Below are 10985 nucleotides of genomic sequence, written 5' to 3' on the forward strand. Positions count from 1 at the left end.
ATACTGAATAAAATGAAACCTTGGTTGATGAAATCCGTCTTGTGGCTGTTTCTTAATATTTTTTTTAGTTTTGTGTTATTGATATGCTCTTGTCCTAAGTTGGGGTGCTCTGATGCTCTGACTAGCTCTTCATTTTGCAGACTACTGATAGGTCACTGCTCCCTTGATGTGCCCCTAGTTTGCATAATGAATACCATCACATACTGAATAGAAAAAAACATTTCTGCAGGCAGGTGCTGCTGCATAATCGCATGTGTACTTTGCACTTATTACCTTTTTGCAGATTTATTTGAGCGAGGTAAAAAAAATACTTTTGGTAAAGGGCACCTGTCACATCTGCGCAGTAGCAGCTATCAGTTTGTATAAAGATCTGATAGCTGCAGGTGCTGAAGGCGCCTTCTTGCTGGAGAAGAAAAAAAATGTCCTCCATCAAGATGGCGCCGCCCTCACCTTCGCAGTAGCAGCTCTATAAGATCGCCGATAGCTGCTATTGCGGTATTGCGCATGGTTGGATTGAAAATGACCATACGTCCAGACATAACAGGTCGGAGGTGTCTGACAGTGTGAAAACCCTGAAGGAGAAATTTGAAAAAAATATGGCTCTCAGGGAGGTGATCCTAAGGCCGGCGTCACACACAGCGTAAAACAATACGGTCCGTATATTACGGCCGTAATACGCTGAAAAGTCCCGAAAATAGTGGTCCGTAGCTCCTCCGTAGCCAGGGTGTGTCAGCGTTTTTTGAGCATGGCATCCTCCGTATGTAATCCATATGGCATCCGTACTGCGTGGTTTTCTCGCAGGCTTGCAAAACCAACATACCGCTATAGAAGTGATCCATGTGTCCCAAAAAGAAAAAAAAAATATATATACTGTCTATATATATATATATATATATCACACCAAAGCAAAGAAAGGAGCGCACTACCTGGACGTTCAATGCAGGTAACCTTTATTCCAACGGTATAAAAGACATCTTCACGACCGGGGGTGCTATGAAAGAGGTGCGGCAAGACTAGACTGCTGGCTGTTCATAGATCGTGGGAACTTTCCTAGAAAGCCTGGGAGCTTTCTAGGTAAGTTCCCACGATCTATGAACAGCCAGCAGAGGGCGCCTTACCGCAAATGAAGCTAAATATAGATCATTGATCTATATTTAGGCTCATTCCCCGGGGTTTTGCAGCAAGGAGCAGCCTGCGTTAGCGGAACTCCTTGCTGCAAAATGTTTTAACCCCTTCAGAAGGATTTACATCGTTGGACGTTACAGATCTGCGGAGGGTAAGGATATTGTTGGTTTATTATGGTTTTTTACTTACAGAACGAGGGTCTTCAGTGACTGGATTGGGCGTAGAATAAAATACTCCAACAACCATTGTTTTTATTTCATTAAAATAATTTTAAATAATGTGTTTGTGTTTTATTTAACCCTTTACTACAATTGGATTAATAATGGATAGGTGTCATAATTGACGCCTCTCCATTATTAATTAGGCTTAATGTCACCTTACAATAGCAAGGTGGCATTAACCCTTCATTACCCCATATCCCACCGCTACACGGGAATGGGAAGAGAGTGGCCAAGTGCCAGAATAGGCGCATCTTCCAGATGTGCCTTTTCTGGGGTGGCTGGGGGCAGGTGTTTTTAGCCAGGGGGGGGGCAATAACCATGGACCCTCTCCAGGCTATTAATATCTGCCCTCAGTCACTGGCTTTACTACTCTGGCGGAGAAAATTGCGCGGGAGCCCACGCCAATTTTTTCCGCCATTTAACCCTTTATTTTAAGAGCTAGAACGGCCAAATTTTGCAGATACACACTACTGACATTAGTAGTGTGGAATCTGCAAAAAAAAGGAGAGAAGACATGGTTTACTGTATGTATCATGTCGGGTTTTAGGAAGGAGAAAGAAAAAGCCGGTAATTGAATTACCGGCTTTTTGCTATATCGCGGCTGTATGAAGTAAGAATATATATACATATATGTGTCTCACTGACATATATATATATATATATATATATATATATATATATATACCTATTCTATGTGTACACACTTATTGTAGCTAATCTACTGTAAGCTGTCAGTGTGATTTTACTGTACACCGCAATGAATTACCGGCTTTTCTCTCTAACACCGCTGCGAATTCCTCGCAAGTCACACTGCTGGCCCGTGTGTAATCCGTATTTTTGGGGCTTCCATAGACTTTCATTGGCGTTTTATTTGCGCAATACGGTGACAAACGCAGCATGCTGTGATTTTCTACGGCCGTAGAAAGCCGTATAATACTGATCAGTTTAATACGGCAGATAGGAGCAGGGGCATAGAGAGTAATTGTGCCGTATTTTTTGCGAGTTTTACGGACGTAGTTTCTGCGCTCTTACGTCCGTAAAACTCGCAAGTGTGACGCCGGCCTAACAAATTCAGGTGAATTCCTGGAGAAATTCCAGAATGACAGCCGTTTCGCCAGTATGAAAAAGCCAAGCCAAAAGACTGTCACTCAGTTAAAAGGGGGTGTGGCTTCCAGTGGAGGAATAGCAGCTGCAAAGAAGGTTGGGGTGTCGGGTGTTCAGCCTAGTGCCGCCCCCTTTGCAAGTGTCCCAACCAAGGTTATCGTCTCACCAAGTGGTAATGTACCTAGGCTAGTACATCCGAGGGCGAAACGCTCGTCGGGGTTTGTGCTAGTGGATCCCACCCGGTGTCTTCTGTCCTGGTGCCTCGCATTGGTAAGTGCTGCTCTCTAAACTTGTCATTTAACGCCATCTGGCATTCCTTAGGGTACCGTCACACAGTGCAATTTTGATCGCTACGACGGCACGATTCGTGACGTTCGAGCGATATAGTTACGATATCGCAGTGTGTGACACGCTCCTGCGATCAGGGACCCCGCTGTGAATCGTACGTCGTAGCACATCGTTTGAAACTTTCTTTCGTCGTCTAGTGTCCCGCTGTGGCAGCATGATCGCATGGTGTAACAAAGGTGTGCACGATATTGTATACGATGTAAAGGGCGGAGGAGCTGGCTACGTAGGAGCGCTAAATTTTCCACCTCCTGTGTGCTGATTGGGCGGTACAATACTGTGCGCTCATTCGACAGACAAAGGACTATTGTTCCCAGCGGATAAAACCGGAGCTGTCGAGCGCTCTATTCATTTCTCTCTGGAGCACGTGCTGGAAACAAAACTCCTAAATTCGCTGGATTCCCTGGACTTTGATAACTACTATAACTACAGACTTTTACAGCAAGAGGTATGTATAACGCTACAGCGTAGCAGATGATGCGCTTCAACGGGGATAAACGCTGGAGCGTGGTCGATTGTTCCTTTATGGAGAGTAGGATAGAAGGCCAGAGAGCCTCAGGTACACAGCTGTAGCGTGGCCCAATTAATTAATCCTTTTTCAGATCGAGCTGTAGCATGGTTGACTGCCCCGTTTATGCCAGTAGTAACATATATAGTTATTAGATCAATGGTCAAAACATTGTTTTGTAAGCACGTGTATTTATTGTACGTTTGTTTTCTTTTTTAGGAAGTATGCTCACTTCCGATGAGAGTTCTGTCGTTGCTGCTGCCCTGTTGTTTGAGGCAGCATGTCTCCAAGAGGAGAGACGTCCTAAACGAAAACGTCGCATGTGGACCCGGAGCTGGCTGCAGAAAAGATCCACATTGTCACACATGGGTCTCATAAGAGAGTTACGTGATAATAACCCTCATGATTTCCGAAACTACCTTAGGATGTCAGAGGAATCATTCAAGATAATACTGTCTGCTGTTACGCCACTCATACAAAGGCGTGATACGCCGATGCGTGCAGCCGTGCCCGTGGATGAAAGGTTGGCGGTGACACTGCGGTTCCTGGCTACAGGAAGGTCTCTTCAGGATTTGCAGTTTTCCGCAGCTGTTTCTAGACCTTTCCTCAGCGTTGTGATTCCGGAGACATGCGAGGCCATTGTGCTGAGCTTAAGGCATAATATGGAGGTACTACTATTTAATTTGGGATGCTGTGTTATGTTGATATATTATACTAGCTATGTAACCCGTTCTACGCCCTGGCGGCGCACATTTCTATTGGTATCTGTTCGCCATCTTATCATGAGCTGCTCCCATCCTGCGCCCCCATTCTGACATGTGCTGCTGCGATCCTGCGCCATCCTGCGCCTCCATTCTGACATGTGCTGCTCCCATTTTGCGGCTCCATTCTGACATGTGCTGCTCCAATCCTGTGCCACCCTTCTTTTATTTGCTGCTCCCAACGCAATTTAATAGGTTACATTATTTCGATATATTGTTTAGCACCCCCTCTCAGTCAGTGAAGCCGTCTGATAAAATGGCTGCCTGCTGCATATTCAGGATTGTTGACTTTTTTATACTAATCCATACTGCGCGTCAATCACTCTAGGATGTCCACATGAGAGTGTATGTGCACAACAAGATATTTGACCTAATTTGTACATGTTTCCTTCTCATCTTGCAGTTTCCTAAGACGGCGGAGGACTGGAAGAGGATTGCTTCCGATTTTGATCAGCTGTGGCAGTTTCCAAACTGCGGTGGCGCATTAGACGGAAAGCATGTGCGCATCACGCAACCAGCCAACTCTGGATCCTTTTTTTTCAGCTACAAAGGATATTTCAGTGTGATCCTCATGGCCCTTGTCAATGCAAACTATGAGTTCGTAGATGTGGATGTTGGCATGAATGGTCGAGTCTCCGACGGTGGTGTTTTTGAACCCACTTCATTTGGGGAAAGCTTGAGGAACAATCAACTGCAGTTGCCAATAAATGAAGACACAAAAGCAAACCTCAATTTTGTTTTCATCGCTGATGAAGCTTTCCCTCTTCATCCACATTTGCTGAAGCCATTTGCACAGAGAACACTCACACCGGAGCGCCGAATCTATAATTACCGGTTGTCGAGGGCCCGTCATGTGGTTGAAAATGCCTTTGGGATTATGGCTAATCGGTTTAGAGTGTTCCACACAGCTATCAACTTGAAGCTGCCGTCTATAGACTTTGTGGTTTTGGCATGCTGTGTGCTCCATAATTTCCTGAGACGTCATGATACCAGCTCCTATTCTCCTCCTTCGTTTATTGATGCAGTGGACCCAAGAACCGGAGATATTGTGCCCGGGGAATGGCGTACACGACCTGATAATTTAACAGCTCTTCAAGCACTTGGATCTGGCAGACAGGCAGACGATGCAAGGGACTGTCGAGAAAAATACTGTCAGTACTTTAATGGTTCTGGAGCTGTACCCTGGCCGTATAAAAAAATATTTCTTTTTGCTTTGCTGTTTACTCAACAATATGTAGGTTATGCTTTCGTGTCCACAATTTAATATGGCGAGTAGGTCACTGTCTTTTGTGTAATAAAATTAAATTGTATTTATTACTCCCGTAATTCTTGGTTGTTCAGTTTAGATAAAGTGGTCAACTCATGTGACATCCTATGCCGTCAAGGTGTCCTGTGACTCGATAATCCCCATTGACGGGATAGTACGTTAAGACAGAGCTTGAAATGGAAGGAAGTCGCCATTTGACTTTGGAATGCAATCTAGACCGATCGCTATAACGTACTATCCCGGAAACAGGAACACATGGGCTACTTGCACAGTGAACAAGTCTGTATGATCATGTTCACACACCACCAAGAAACCTGAAGACACAAAAGAGAATAGTAAAACCAAAAACACTCAGTTTGAAAAAATGTTGCAGTAATCCGCAAGTGCTAGTAAAAGATGTAAAAAACAGGGTATTTGGTTGATACGTTTTATGCAAAAAATGTATACTAAGCTGCTCTACCAATCTTCACGGTATACCCTTATCAGAGCAGTCCTAACTAATGTATGCAATCCCTATCTGATGTATTTAAAAACCTGATCATCTGTATATAACCTGTGTGAACAGGGTTCAGAGAGGAAAAAATCCATGTGTGCATACAGGGTAGAACAGCTTTTGTGCAGATAGCCCAAGAGGAGTGGTGGAACTCCCCAGTCTTGTAGACACAAGAGAACAATTATGGAAACAGGAACACATGGGCTACTTGCACAGTGAACAAGTCTGTATGATCATGTTCACACACCACCAAGAAACCTGAAGACACAAAAGAGAATAGTAAAACCAAAAACACTCAGTTTGAAAAAATGTTGCAGTAATCCGCAAGTGCTAGTAAAAGATGTAAAAAACAGGGTATTTGGTTGATACGTTTTTTGCAAAAAATGTATACTAAGCTGCTCTACCAATCTTCACGGTATACCCTTATCAGAGCAGTCCTAACTAATGTATGCAATCCCTATCTGATGTATTTAAAAACCTGATCATCTGTATATAACCTGTGTGAACAGGGTTCAGAGAGGAAAAAATCCATGTGTGCATACAGGGTAGAACAGCTTTTGTGCAGATAGCCCAAGAGGAGTGGTGGAACTCCCCAGTCTTGTAGACACAAGAGAACAATTATGGAAACAGGAACACATGGGCTACTTGCACAGTGAACAAGTCTGTATGATCATGTTCACACACCACCAAGAAACCTGAAGACACAAAAGAGAATAGTAAAACCAAAAACACTCAGTTTGAAAAAATGTTGCAGTAATCCGCAAGTGCTAGTAAAAGATGTAAAAAACAGGGTATTTGGCACGTAAATGTACGGCACGTAAATGTACGCTCGTGGTCTATGAAGGCGTGATGACGTTACAGCGTTCCGGCATGCCTGCGCTATCTTGTTTTGGTTCCCTGACATCCTGATAATGGCTGCCAGTCGCCGTGATCCTCCTATGGGCATCCCAGAGCTCAAGTTCCTTATTGGAACAATGGATCGGATGCAGTACGAAACCACAGGGCTGGTGCTGCACCGCAACCAGCACAAGGATGAAGTTGTCCGTGTGGTGTCTGAGGGCCTCAGGAAGCGGTTTGGGATAACTCGCAGTAAGGCCCAGATTGTTAAAAAATGGGGCGATCTCAAGTCCAAAAGCCCAGAGCACCTGCAGGAGCTTCGCCAGGAAATTCGCAGAGGTCAGTACGCAGGTACCCAAAAGTATGGCACGCAGAAGGGTTCATTGGGTGATTCATGGGAATGGGGGGTACGCTGCATGGATTTTTATAGGGCTTTGGGCCAGTATGAACGTTGCAGAGCCACAATGTGCCACAGCTATGGTGTAGTTTGAACATTGCAGAGCCACTATGTGTCACAGCTATGGGGCAGTTTGAACGTTGCAGAGCCACTATGTGCCACAGCTATGGGGCAGTTTGAACGTTGCAGAGCCACTATGTGTCACAGCTATGGGGCAGTTTGAACGTTGCAGAGCCACTATGTGTCACAGCTATGGGGCAGTTTGAACGTTGCAGAGCCACTATGTGCCACAGCTTTGGGGCAGTTTTTCTCGTTGCAGAGCCACTATGTGGCACAGCTATCTGCTGACCAAACTTTTTTTTTTCCTTCACAGAGGCAAAGAGACAGCGCCGCCGCCACGAGGCATCACACACCGCCTCTTCTGTATCAGAGCCCTCCGGGTCAACTGTCCCAGTGCCCTCCGGGTCAACGACAACAGATCCTAGTAGGTTCCCACAATTATGTGATTTGGATTTGGTTGCAGGTCCCCTCTCCCCCCCCCCACCTGTAGTCACTGTTGCCATTTATGTGAAAAAAAATGTTTTCCCTTCACAGAGGCAAAGACACAGCGCCGCCGTCGACTGTACAAGGCCTTTGACACGGACTCTGAACCAGAGTTGCCCTCCGTGCCTACAGATCCTAGTATGTTACCACATGTATGTGATTTTGATTTGGTTGCAGGTCCCCTATTCCAACCCCCCAACCCCCCCCCCCCGCAGTCACTGTTGCCATATCTGAAGTCTGAAGGCCGGAACTTTATTTTTTCCTTCACAGAGGCAAAGACACAGCGCCGCAGCCACGAGGCTTCCCACCCCGCCTCACATGTCCGTGCGCCCTCTGGGTCAACGGCTGAACAACCTAGTAGGTTCCCACAATAATGTGATTAAGATTTGGTGGCAGGTCCCCTCTTCCCCCCCCCCCACCTGCAGTCACTGTTGCCATTTATGTTAAATTTTTTTTGTTTTTTTCCCTTCACAGAGGCAAAGAAACAGCGCCGCCACCCCGAGGCTTCCCAGTCACCGCAGTACTGGCCCCCTGATGCTCTTCCGGAGAATATGTCCCCAGACGAGGTCTTGCCACGTAAGTTTTTCCAACTCGCTTAAGATTGTCACTCACTGCCTCTCTCTATGTAACCCTGTACAGCAAAGGCCATTTCAGAGCCTTGCGCCGCCTCAGATGTTTCATTCATCCTTTACGCTATTATGGGGATGTGATCACAGCCCACTATCTGGATAATACTGTGGTATTAATGTTATGTTTTTATGCTTTCTCAACAACAGCAGCCGGCAGTGTGACCATCGTCGATGTTAAAGCCAGGATTGAAAGGCTGTGCGTGACTCTGGCGCAGATTCAGGAGCAGCAGAATCTGGCAATCGGAGAGTTGAAGAAGATTAAGGACATGTGCCAACAGTTGGAGGCGGGACAATAATACAGAGTATTCCCGGTTTAAAAATTTTTTTGTTGTTACATTAAAAAAATTTAGTTAAACTATGATTCCATTTTTTTTTGTATTAGTTAAATGTACATGACTTTGTTACGTTAATTTGTGCCCTCATACAGTGCTGTGATCGAGACACACCAATCAAACAGTCGTGATAGAATTTCTAAGAAAAGGTTTTATTTAAAACATTATGTTAACAAGACAATAAAAAAAAAAGTAATGTAAAATAAGTTATGAAATCACAAATCGTGATACGCCGATTCTTCCGGCTGATAACTTGGGTGCCTGATGGGCGAAGCCATATGTGAAGGTATTGGCGTGTAGGAGTTAGGGGGTGGCTGGCCGAAGTGGGAAACGGTAACATTGTGTCGCATTGGTTTCTGACACTGTGACCAACCATTATAATATGAGGGCTCTGTCCGCTGCATTGGACGGGAAGAGACCAAATGGGTGTGCTCTTCCAAATTGCCATCTGTACCCTTGTTCACAGCTTCCATAATTAGACGCTCCGCTAGTGTTCTTTGCCTGTCGTCCATTTTGGCAAGTTTGTCAACAACATAGTGTCCAAAACCCTGCAACGCAGGGCTAACATTGTTTGTTAACACCTTTTTTGCAAGGCTCAACAGTTCCAGTGACACATCTGAGGTGGCTTTCCATTTCCTTGGACCTTGCCTCCATTGAGTCCTGGCAGGTGCAGCCTCCACTAAATCAGTTGTCGTGCAGTCCTGTGAACAGTCCTGTGTACTGTCCTGTGCACTGTCCTCCTGGGGAGAAAAAAAAATTAAGTTATGAACCCGGCAAAAAAAAGTTTTAACACCATAACCGCATCCAAACTATATATTCGTATTAGGGAAAAAAAGGTTGTAATATATTTTTAGCTTAGTAATATTCTTTAACCTTCCCATTTATTTATTACTTTGAACTGCACTGTTCTGACTGCTAGGGGAACCTGATGAATATTTTATTGTCGAAATAGTCTCAACAAGAGTACATCGGCAGCTTGGAGCGATACTATTTTCTATATTGCTTAGATGGTATGGTTTAGAAATGTCGCCATTTCATACATATGAAGTTCGCCATATAATACTTTACTGCGACAGGGTTACTTATGTGTACATGATTTTGTAATAACTTCTAATTGATGGGATAATCTGAAGTATAAAACATAAAATGCAGAGAAATTATATGTAATTATAGGACACATTGGTGAACTGTCGTGCAAAGAGGTACTTACTTGTTGCCCTTGTGAGTCCTGCTCGGCGTGGTTCTCCGATTCAATTTGTTCCACAGGTGCCAACAAGCGAAAACACGTGGATGTCCGTGGCACCTCTTGGTCCCTCAGAAAATTCATATGTTCGAAATACCAAAGCTTAGGCACGTAAACATCTTCGGTGGAAGCTCCGGACTTTGTAGTGTGAAGAACCTTGTTAAGCTCCTTCCTCCACACCGTGCGTAGCGCCTGAATTTTCTATTTGATTACCGCTTCGTTTGCTGGCTCTTCTGGTGCATGGCGATTGTAAAACTCAATGAGCTTTGAATAACCCTCCTTCCTCTTTTCCCTGTTACAATACTCTGGAGATTTGATCTTCCAGAGGCAGGGAAAAGACTGGTAGATTTCTATGAAATCCCTGATAAATTCCACACGATTTGACATCTGAAAAATAATTATAAAAAAAAGTTACACGGTTGACAAAGAGTCCTTTAAACACTACTTTTACCAGTGTACCAAACGCTTAACAACAGCAGCCACAGAAAGCGCTCATGCCGACCATACATTGTTCCATCTGCCACGCCCTAGGCCACCATAACCCAAAACAGTGTACCGCCCGCTTCACTACAGCAGCCGCACAAAGCCCTCATACCGACCATACATTGTTCCATCTGCCACGCCCTAGGCCACCATAACCCAAAACAGTGTACCGCCCGCTTCACTACAGCAGCCGCACAAAGCCCTCATACCGACCATACATTGTTCCATCTGCCACGCCCTAGGCCACCATAACCAAAACAGTGTACCGCCCGCTTCACTACAGCAGCCACACTAAACGCTCATGCCGACCATACATTGTACCATCTGCCACGCACAAGGCCACCATAACCCAAAACAGTGTACTGCCCGCTTCACTACAGCAGCCACACAAAGCACTCATGCCGACCATACATTGTTCCATCTGCCACGCACAAGGCCACCATAACCCAAAACAGTGTACCGCCCGCTTCACTACAGCAGCCGCACAAAGCCCTCATACCGACCATACATTGTTCCATCTGCCACGCCCTAGGCCACCATAACCCAAAACAGTGTACCGCCCGCTTCACAACAGCAGCCGCACAAAGCCCTCATACCGACCATACATTGTTCCATCTGCCACGCACAAGGCCACCATAACCCAAAACAGTGTACCGCCCGCTTCACTACAGCAGCCACACTAAACGCTCATGCCGAC

Source organism: Ranitomeya imitator, chromosome 5, assembly GCF_032444005.1.
Source record: "Ranitomeya imitator isolate aRanImi1 chromosome 5, aRanImi1.pri, whole genome shotgun sequence".
Classification (NCBI taxonomy): Eukaryota; Metazoa; Chordata; class Amphibia; order Anura; family Dendrobatidae; genus Ranitomeya; species Ranitomeya imitator.